A 9794-nucleotide genomic window follows, 5' to 3' on the forward strand; every position below is an offset into this window, starting at 1 on the left:
AAAAAAATAAAAAAAATAAAAAAAAAAATAAACACATCATGGTAAAATTAATACCTTCTCAGCTTCGCATCGAAGCTAAAAGTTGTTATCATTACAACCACCTTCTACTATTGGTATCAGTTCGGATCGCACTCTTTATCAGAGAAACTATATGAAAAAACTTCGTGATTAACTAGAGTCTCGTAGATCAAATGGTGAAATTAATTTTNAGAGTCTCGTAGATCAAATGGTGAAATTAATTTTATCATTAAATACATAAGAGGAACTCCTACCATCGTGACTAAAGATAACCGTTTTAATGCCCGTGCTGGAAATTTTTTATAATTAAAATTTTCTATCAAAATGTCCGTGGTCTTTTAACAAAGATCCCTTTTTTACGCAAAGCATGGTTGAATGTTAATTATGATATAATATGTTTAACTGAAACTTGGCTTAATGAAAATGTTTTTGATTCTGAACTTGTTTTCACTAATTATAATTTATATCTTAATGATTGTAATAATTTGTCCTATGGGAAAAAACGAGTTGGTGGTGTACTAATTGCAGTAAATAAAAAAATTAGTTTTGACGTATTAAATGTCTCTAGTGTTATGGGTATTGAACAAATTTTTTTGAAAATTAGTTTAAATAATGTTAATATAATTTTAGGTTGTATTTATATTTCACCAGGCAGTTCTTGTGATGTATATTCTAAGCACTGTGAGGTCATAGAGTCTATTTATCTAATGTACCCCAATTATAATTATGTTATAACTGGTGATTTTATTTTAAATCAGTTTGACTGGTCTATTGATCCAATCACTCAAGATCATATTACAGGTTCTCTAATTTTTAACTGTTATATAAATGTCTTAAATTTGAAACAAGTAAACCATATAATTAAGTGTAGTGGTCGAACTCTTGATTGCATATTGATTAGTGCTGATATTGAACTTACAAATAGTTTACATTCGTCTAAATCTCTTGTTCCTATAATTGATAATTATCATCCACCATTAGATTTTATAATACAATTTAATCATTCATTGGGTAATGAACATTTTGAATCTCCATTAGTTTATAACTTTAAAAACTGTAACTTTGATGACATTTCTCATTTTCTTCAGAGTATTGATTTTGATTTTGATCTTAATCTGAATTATAATTTATCTTTTGAATTGCTTATTGAAAAATTTTATGAAAATATTTATCTCTCTTTTANTTTTATGAAATTATTTATCACTCTTTTGATTTATTTGTGCCCAAAACAAAAATATATAATAAATATACACTTATATGGGCAAATTCTGAACTCAGAGATTGTATAATTAAAAAAAAAATGTGCCCATAAAAAATTTAAATTATTCCCTTTTGATACTTATGATTTCTCTATTTTAAGAAAAAAATGTAAACATCTTATTAATATATGCCATGCTCAATATATTTCCAATATTGAAAACAGTATTCAAACAAATATCAAACCTTTTTGGAATTACATTAACTCTCTAAAGAAGTCTAATAATTCTGTTCCGGACTGTGTAAATTACCATAACTCATCTTCTACTAATATTTTAGAAACAACTCAATTATTTGCAAACTATTTTTCAAGTGTCTATACCAAAGATCTTCCGCTCTTTAATGGACTTGATCCTCTCCCTTCTGGTGGATCTGATAATTATTTGAATTTGCACTCCTGGACTATCTATCTGAATGAAATTGTTGATTATTTAAATTCTTTAAATGCTCATGCTGGTACTGGACCTGATGGTATTCCACCTATATTTTTAAAAAATTGTAGCTCGGTTCTTGCTCGACCGCTTCATATGATTTTTATTAAATCATTAAGCTTGAGTTATTTCCCTAACATTTGGAAAAGGTCATTTGTAACACCAGTATATAAATCTGGAGATAAACATAATGTTATAACATAAAGTTATAGGCCAATTTCCAAAATGTCCATAATTCCGAAAATGTTTGAAGCACTAATTACAAAAAAATTGTCTTTAATTATGCTCCCTTCGTTTCTAATAACCAACATGGTTTCAGACCCAAAATGTCAGTTTCTACAAATATTCTACTTTTTCAGGAGAAAATCCTTTCGGATTTAAATAAACGTGTTCAATTGGACACTATTTATACAGACTTTCAGAAAGCGTTTGATAAAGTAAACCACAATATTCTATTACATAAATTATCTTGTGTTGGTATTCATGGTACATGTTCTCGTACCCAGGTGGTTAAAATTAATAGTTTTATTTCTAATGAATTTTTGGTTACTTCTGGTGTACCACAAGAGTCGCACTTAGGTCCCCTCTTATTCATTCTATTTATAAATGATTTACCATCTATTTTTTTTAGCTCAGTTAATATTTTATTATTGCTGATGATGTGAAATTATTTTTAGTTATTAAATTACCAAAAGATGCAATAAAATTTCAGTCAAATTTAGATAAATTTGTTGAATAGAGTCGTGCTAATCACCTTCCATTAAATATAAATAAGTGTAGTGTGATCAAGTTTTCCCGAATAAATAATATAATCACCTATAATTATTTGATTGATAGTAATATAGTTACAATAGTTTCTTCTATCAGAGACTTAGGGATAATCTTAAATTTTAATTTGGATTTTTCCACCCATATTAACACCTTTATTAAGAAAGCTTTTAAGATGCTTGGTTTTATTAATAGAAGCACGATAAATTTTGAAAATACTAATGCCTTAAAAACTTTATATTTTTCCTTGGTTAGATCTTATCTTGAGTATGGATCAATTGTTTGGTCACCACACTATATATCATATACCAGTCGAATTGAAAATGTTCAGTATAAGTTTTTAAAATTATTATGTTTTAAATTACATATACCCATCTCAAGAGAATCATACAAGTTGCAGATTTCCCAATTGGGGATCGTGTCTTGTGATTTGAGGAGAAATGTTGCGGATATAATGTTCCTATATGACTTATTAAATGGTCTTATTTATTCTCCGGAATTATTATTTCACATTGGTTTTAATGTGTATACTCACGTATTAAGAAAATCAAATTTTTTTCATATTTCTCTTCTTAAAAATATTTATACTTCCTCCTCGTTTTTCGCAAGAGCTCTATCTTTGGCTAACAGTATTATGGATCATATCGATTTTTTTTCTATGTCGCGTTTTGTATTCAGACAGAATGTGTTATTTGGCTTTAAATTTAAATTAAAATTCTCTTGTATAACTTATTATTATTATATTTTATTATATTTTTTATTCACTACAAACATGTCATTATTATTTCTTTTTTTTGTAACTGTTTATTTTATTAATGATTTTTACTGTACTTATAAATATTCTAATTGTTAAAGGGGTAACATCCGTATATTTTACATAAATAAATAAATATCTTAGCAGAGTCTGGACACGAAATTAATAAAATGCTAAAAATTCTATCAAATGCACTTGATAATTTTAAAATGAAAGTAAATTTCATGAAAACAAAAACAATGCTTATAAGTAAAATGCACTTAGATCAATTTATATATTAAAATTTATAATATATAAATTGACACGGTCACGGCGTTGTCACACGTTTGACACCCCGCGGTCGTGTCAGCTCCTTCTCAGCCACCTCTCCACTGTAAACCGGACCGACACACACACACGTTAATGTCGTGGTTTAAAGTCCAATAAATGCCCAGCATCGAATACCCGCCGCAATAATACGTCGAAGAAGTCATCTTTGTGACACCAACGTGTGCGTACCGTCTTCGAGTATATCACACGGATCGACACGTTACTTCGGCAACTTCAGCGGGTTTCTTTGTTTTCAATAGTTTTAATTTACATATTTGTGTACGCTCCGCTTGTTTTTATCTTTTTGGTAATTACAAAAATCAATAAACGGTTTTTTTCCTTTATAAACAACCAGTGTCGACTACATTCTTTTTTGTTGTTTCTTTTTTTTTTTTTGTTTTTGCGACGTAAGACGCAACAAAATAAACAATACACAATTCCTTAAATCCGAGAATTCTGCTACCTTGGAAGTATCATAGCTTCCAATAGCAAATCAAATCAAGACATTAAAAAAATAATAGCATTGGCAAAGCAATCATTCAAAAACAAAAATCAGCTTCTAACCAATAATCATCTAAGCATTGGCACATGTAAAAGATTTTTTAAACATTTGTCTGGAGTGTGCTTTTATATGGCAGTGAAACATGGACAATTGACGAGAAATAATCAGAAGAAAACTAGAAGCATTAGAGATATGGATATGGAGAAAAATGACAAAGACAAAATGGATAAACAAGAAAAGAAACTAGCAAGTGTTAGAAGAAGTACGAGAATAAAGAAGGCTATTGAAAGTGATTGAATCAAAAAAAATAAAGATAATCGGATATGTCATCCGACAGGATGACTTTAAAATCAACATCTCCGTTGGAATAATAACTGGTAAGAAACCAAAAGGACGCCCAAAGAAACAATATTTTAAAAATATTCTGGAACTCATGAACTGTACGTCTTTTGTTTCACTGATGAATGTGACATCAAACAGAAATGAGTGGCTTCAACGAAAAGGCATTGCTTTCAATAGATGATGATGAATACACAAAAATCAATATTAAGTACGCTAAGATTGAAAAAAAAAACATAGATTAGACACGTAATAAGGAATAGTCCTTAGATAACTAACAAAAATAGAGACAACAATCGAAGGAAAACCTGGAAGTGGAGAGCCTAAAACTCTATTTCTGAAGCAGGTGATAGAAGATATCGGAACAGGAATATACTGGGAGCTGAAGATGATTATAAGTGACAGAAATAAATGGAGAGAGTCAGAAATAATCATCTAACCAATTTAAGGATTGAAAAATAATTAGGGGAATATTCGCCCTCGATATATTTTGTTTGAGCAATCCCCTCATTTGTATAACTTGTAATTGGCTTAAAGATAACTATCCTAAACCATATATAACTGATTTTCCTATGCCAAGGCGTACAATTTCAAAATTTATTAGTTTTATTTATATAATTTGTTATGAACATTGGGTGGATCATTTACATCTAATTTACTTTAGATTCAAAATTGATATTAATGAAAAAATATTAATTTTATTTTTTAAACAAGTATATATGTTTAATTACTTTCAACAAATTGTAAATATTAGGTAAAAATCATAATTATATGTAATAAATCTAAAATTTTGTTACAACAAAATATGTGCGATAAAAGAATAAACAACAAAGAATAATTGACTTTGTACTAGTCTTACAATCATAAATTACATTATTTAACTTTAAGAATTATAATGATTAGGAGACATAAAACAAATTTAATAGCCAATATAATGATTCAATTATTCGTTAAAATATTTTAACATTGAATATTGAATATATATTATTTAACATTTTTAAAACCTAAATCAATAATTTTTTTTTTGAAATATACGTTTAATTATTTTATTTGTACTGCGAGATAATGTTGAAAATCAGAACGAGTCACCAACTTTCTCTTTTAATGTCATCAACGTTTTTTATCATGGGTCCTGGACGATTTTCATTAAATTAAATTATTTAACTTTATTAATTATAATGACTGAGGTATTTAAAATATATTTAATAATCAATATAATGATAAAATTATTTGTTAAAATACTTAAAATAAATTACATATTTTTAAAACCTAATAACTTAGTCCTAAATATGAAAGATTCGTATAAAGTCTGTATTTGTGCTGTAAGTCGTCTTATAGGATTATCATAATGATGATTGGATATAATAATGCAATTAAGAGAGTCTAGCATGAAATCTTTACGATTTTCATTAAACCAACAATTATTTTTTATAAAATAATTTAAAATAGTTTTCATTTTTAAAACATTTTCATATATACTATCAATTGATAATTCATTGTTTGCAAATTGTGTCACGATATCTAAAGCTGGTAGAATGCTTTTTTTTTCTTCAGTATCAGAAAGTTGTGTAAAATATGAAAGCGCTTGTCGCACTAGCATAATTAAATCATTGCAGTATTCTTTATCATCAGATTCTTCACTAGAACCATTTTCTTTTTCGTCAGGTTTCGAAAATATTTCAAATTTCTCACATAAAACATTCTCTAAATTCTCTTTGCAATATATTTCATCGTCAAATTCTTTAATGGCATTATTTTCATTTTCTTTAGGTATCGAAAATGTTTCAAATTTCTCATGTGAAATATTCACTAAATTCTCTTTGCAGATATCTTCATCGTTGGATTCTTCACTGGAACGATTTTCTTTTTCTTCAGGTTTCGAAGTTATTTCAAATTTCTCACATAAAACATTCTCTAAATTTGGTTTGCAATATATTTCATCGTCAAATTCTTTAATGGCATTATTTTCATTTTCTATAGATTTCGAAAATGTTTCAAATTTCTCATGTAAAATATTCACTAAATTCTCTTTGCAGTTATCTTCATAACCGGATTCTTCACTGGAACGATTTTCTTTTTTTTTAGGTTCTGGAATACATTTTCCACATTCCATCCATAAATCTTTCATCAAATTAGTGAGATATTCAAAAGCAACAGCAAAATTACAACTCAACATAGTATGGAAATGTTTACTTTTAATTAAATAATTTTCATTGGTAAAAACTGCACCATTTGATCTAGAAAATAATTCACTGAATGGTATTTTTTGGCTCTTTCCGAGGCTATTATCAATGGGTAGTGCACTATTTTCAAACTCTGACCAAACATCATTATCCACAAGGATGTTTAATTCTTTGAGTTTTTCATCTGTGCTGGTACAATTGACAATATAAAAGAGTGATAAACAGTTAACGTATAGGGTTAGCATTTTTAAAAAAATGTTTTAATAATAAAACATAACTTACTGAAAAAATTTACTGATTTTAATTTCATTTTATAACTCTTAAAATGTAAATATTAATCTTTGAACTTATATTTGCTTCAATGGTATTTAGATAAGTATTTATAGCTCTACTAAATAACATACATTTTAAAGTAAGATTTCTGTATTACGTCATACACTCAGAAGAAAACAAAAATTACTAAACTACTTTAATATCGCTTAACGTAGTAAAAATTTTCTAATAAAATCAATAACTAATATACTATTACGAATTTAAATCTTCAAAATTTATACATTAACATTCATCACTTATTTGTATAAATAGTAACATAAAAATGATAATTCTTAATTAAATTTTCAGAGAAGTTATAATATTAAATATGAAATAAACATATTCATTAATATTTTATATTTTAATATAATATATTGATAAAAATATTAATATTATATTTAAATTACCATAAATTTAATTAAGTTAATTTAAGCTAATTTTATTGCTTACCTCGTCATCTGGAAATCAATGCTATTTTGTAAGAAAAAATTGACTGTTCTGACCAAATCACTTACAAATTAGGGAGGCCTGCATTAATAGATAATGCGAGTTAGTCAAATAACGATTAAGTGTAAATTTAATAATTAAAATGGTTCAGTGATCTTATAATTATTGACACTGGAATTAACCGTGTCAAAATTGGCTCCCCGTAAAGAATCGCACCTGGTAAGTAATAGCTTTTTTTAATTCTATCTATATATATACTCGTACGACTAAATTACGCTCTTAACAAGACCACCAAAACTATTTTTGATATGACGAAGTGCAAGCTAATTCGCGAATGCGGTTTTCATTCTCTACCAACCGTTGTTTCGCAAAACGAACTTTTAATAATATTAAAAGGAAACATGCTTATTGCAGGCAAAAACCCGTCTTTAATCCGTCTACCCTCTCGATGCTCTTTAACCGTCGAAATATCAGCGCAGCACAGTGAGCTAGTGCGCGGATTAACGACAAATCGTACTGTAGAGGAACAATTAGCGCACATTACACTCGACACGCTTTTGTTTAATAACGAACCCATTAACTTGAAAAATAACGCAAAAACTTCGTTAATCCCTCACGAATTAAGTCACACACAAAATAAATCGACACTATCAGTTTTCGTAACTAGCGCATGCTCACTCCCGCTGTACCCTGACGACCTACATTATGTCAATAATATCTGAAATGCAAGCGAACAAATTAGGGCAATTCGCCAAAATTTACGCGATACTACGCATGCCGGATTAGTTGATTTACGTCTAACGGAGCTCGGGACGACCATGTCCCGTTTCATTATGGATCAGAGCCGCGTTGTCGACTTAATCGATCGTATGGAGGGTGCGATGAAAACGTTGGTGACAAACCAAAACCACACAGTACCCCCTTCACCAATGTTAACAATAACATACTACCCGATATAAGCCATGAGCATCACGCCGACTTATTTAACCGATTAACACTAATCGAGTCACAAGAAGCGACAAGGCTTAATCACGAAACGGTTAATATGCAACACCCAACAAATTTATTGTTCAGTAGTACAGCTCTACCTACTTACCCAACAATAAGTATACCTCGTTCAAACGAATGCGCCACAAAGAACCGTGCTTTCGAACAGGCCACAAAATCCGTGCGATAAGAACCAACGCAAAGATCATTCCCACTGTTGGATCTTCACTCCCCAAATCTCCATCACTCGGTCCTTATGCCGCATATTGACCTGAAAAATGTATGAGATTCTTTTCCCGACTATAATGGTAGTAAAGAAGAAGACCCAAAAAAATTCCTAAACAAAGTAGAGAACTTACTTTGACAAGCAAGAATTCACCAATCAGCGTAGGTAAAAGCTGTCGTCCCCTAGTTTTTTAGTTTTTAGTTATTATTGAGGTGGACATAATGTCCATGCACTCAAACCTGTTGGTCCATTGTGCGCACCTCATACCAAATTGTCTTGATTCGGTTTACCNGTTTACCCACCTAAGTGTTATCACCAAAGTGTTAATACATTACCAACCATAAAGTCACCTCTAAAGATGACCAAAGAGTCCTGTCTTTCTGGCGAAATTAAGTATCTCTCTGGGTTTTAGGTTTTTAATATCCTCTTTTTCAGGAAATGGTTTATTCAAGTAGTTTGATCTTAGTGTGGACAAGGCTTCACATTCGCATATGATGTGAAATGAGTCTTCCTCTTCTACTCCACACTTCCTGCACAATGGTGATTCCAATACCCCCATTGCGTTAAGATGCTTCAGCAGGTGACCATGTCCTGTCAGTAGACCAGTCAAGGTGCTTATTTGATGTCTAGTCATGCTATTAAGATCACCCAGCAATAACCCAGGGTCTTGATAATCATTTTGNGCAATAAACCAGGGGTCTTGATAAACATTTTAGATTGTCTAGGTACTACCAAGTACTTCCAGATTTTCCTGTGTTGTTCTCTGCACCAATTCTTGGGTAACGCTTTGAGCGATTGCTCAGTGAGCCCTACCACTGGTTCTGGTCCAACATAGGTGTTCTCTGCTCCTTTCCTGGCTAGAAAGTCAGCATTCTCATANACCTATCAATAAGTTTCTCCATAGTCTTAAGAAGAAAAGAAGTAAGACTTATTGGTCTGTAGGATTTTGCTTCATAATAGTTAGTGCGGTTAGGTTTGGGTATAAACACTACCCTAACCTTACGCCAGTTTTCTGGTTGATAACCATAGGCAAGGCATGCCCTAAATATTTTGCAGAGATGGGGAACGATTATCTCTAACCCTTCTTGCAGAAGTGCAGGGAAAATTTCGTCACAGCCTGCAGCTTTAAAACTGCCAAAGGCTTTTATCGCCCATCTTATCCCTCTTGGGGTTATCACTTTCCTGGTTAGTCTTCAATCAGCACAGGTCACACGTTTGTCCTGTGCATCATGTTCCTGTTCTCGGTTGTTAATTGCACAGT

At 30.4% G+C, this 9794-nt stretch overlaps 1 long non-coding RNA gene across 1 annotated transcript; it reads right to left on the minus strand.

Moving 5' to 3' along the window:
- Positions 1-7330: 7330 nt before the first annotated feature.
- LOC126898388 (uncharacterized) lies at positions 7331-8743 on the minus strand. The gene is made up of 3 exons (XR_007702242.1): positions 8667-8743; positions 8417-8578; positions 7331-7401 (listed from the first exon to the last, which is right to left on the minus strand). It is a non-coding gene; the product is annotated as an uncharacterized LOC126898388 (long non-coding RNA).
- Positions 8744-9794: the final 1051 nt, after the last annotated feature.

This window comes from Daktulosphaira vitifoliae, unplaced genomic scaffold (assembly GCF_025091365.1).
Source record: "Daktulosphaira vitifoliae isolate Bord-2020 unplaced genomic scaffold, ASM2509136v1 Scaffold_2, whole genome shotgun sequence".
NCBI lineage: Eukaryota > Metazoa > Arthropoda > Insecta > Hemiptera > Phylloxeridae > Daktulosphaira > Daktulosphaira vitifoliae.